Genomic DNA, 1,902 nt, shown 5'->3' with positions numbered 1-1,902 from the left:
TTGTTTTTACTTTGTTTGTACTAACCTCCCTAAAACAACTACTTTTTGTTCGTGTTGTAAACTTTGATTCTTTCAACATTTTTGTAGGGTGAATGCAAACGAGGGCTAGGGCCAACCAAGGCCTACTCCCTCTCAATCTTGTAATAAACATAGCCACAAGGAGAAAGACAAAAAGAAAGGCCAAACCTAGGGAAATCCTAGTAGACCGCGAGGAAAATGGTACCTCCTAAACCTCCCGAGAATAACGACCTTTGTAATGCAATTTTTCATTAACCATAAACACACTATGATGCATCATGGCTCACTAGAAATTCATTTCCTAGCTTTTCCTTATTGATTTAAACAATTTTCTTTGTATCTCGTTTACTACAACATTCATTCATTCAATATTCTTTGATACTTTGTGACAATGACGCGAATAAGTACATGCTACATATTCCATTGATTAAAGACTTGTCAATACTTCTAATTTGACCTCCCTAGATGCCGACATAACCCCGGGTAACCCCAACAATCTTTTATTTTAACAACCACAAAACAGCAGTAAATCAAATGGCGTCGTCGCTAGGGAGGGCAAACGGTTGATATTGACTTGTGTTTTATCTTTGGAATATTCGCAATGTTTTGACTTCAATTCACTTGTTGTTTTTACTTTGTTTGTACTAACCTCCCTAAAACAACTACTTTTTGTTCGTGTTGGAAACTTTGATTCTTTCAACATTTTTGTAGGGTGAATGCAAACGAGGGCTAGGGCCAACCAAGGCCTACTCCCTCTCAATCTTGTAATAAACATAGCCACAAGGAGAAAGACAAAAAGAAAGGCCAAACCTAGGGAGATCGTAGTAGACCGAGAGGAAAATGGTATTTCCTAAATCTCCCGAGAATAACCACCTTTGCAATGCAATTTTTCATTAACCATAAACACACTATGATGCATCATGGCTCACTAGAAATTCATTTCCTAGCTTTTCCTTATTGATTTAAACAATTTTCTTTGTATCTCGTTACTACAACATTCATTCATTCAATATTCTTTGATACTTTGTGACAATGACGCGAATGAGTAAATGCTACATATTCCATTGATTAAAGACTTGCCAATACTTCTAATTTGACCTCCCTAGATGGCGACACAACCCGGGGTAACCCCAACAATCTTTTATTTTAACAACCACAAAACGGCGGTAAATCAAATGGCGTCGTCGCTAGGGAGGGCAACCGGTTGATATTGACTTGTGTTTTATCTTTGGAATATTCGCAATGTTTTGACTTCAATTCACTTGTTGTTTCCTAAACCTCCCGAGAATAACCACCTATTCAATGCAATTTTTCATTAACCATAATCACACTATGATGCATCATGGCTCACTAGACATTCATTTCATAGCTTTTCCTTATTCATTTAAACAATTTTCTTTGTATCTCGTTTACTACTACATTCATTCATTCAATATTCTTTGATACTTTGTGCCAATGACGCGAATGAGTAAATGCTACATATTCCATTGATTAAAGACTTGCCAATACTTCTAATTTGACCTCCCTAGATGCCGACATAACCCCGGGTAACCCCAACAATCTTTTATTTTAACAACCACAAAACAGCGGGCAAAACGTTTGATATTGACTTGTGTTTTATCTTTGGAATATTCGCAATGTTTTGACTTCAATTCACTTGTTGTTTTTACTTTGTTTGTACTAACCTCCCTAAAACAACTACTTTTTGTTCGGGTTGGAAACTTTGATTCTTTCAACATTTTTTTAGGGTCAATGCAAACGAGGGCTAGGGCTAACCAAGACCTACTCCCTCTCAATCTTGAAATAAACCGAGCCACAAGGAGAAAGACAAAAAGAAAGGCCAAACCTAGGGAGATGACCGAGAGGAGAATGGTATTTCCTAAA

Source organism: Ipomoea triloba, chromosome 12, assembly GCF_003576645.1.
Source record: "Ipomoea triloba cultivar NCNSP0323 chromosome 12, ASM357664v1".
Classification (NCBI taxonomy): domain Eukaryota; kingdom Viridiplantae; phylum Streptophyta; class Magnoliopsida; order Solanales; family Convolvulaceae; genus Ipomoea; species Ipomoea triloba.
The sequence above is the reverse complement of the archived record's forward strand: the minus strand, read 5'-3'. Positions refer to the sequence as shown.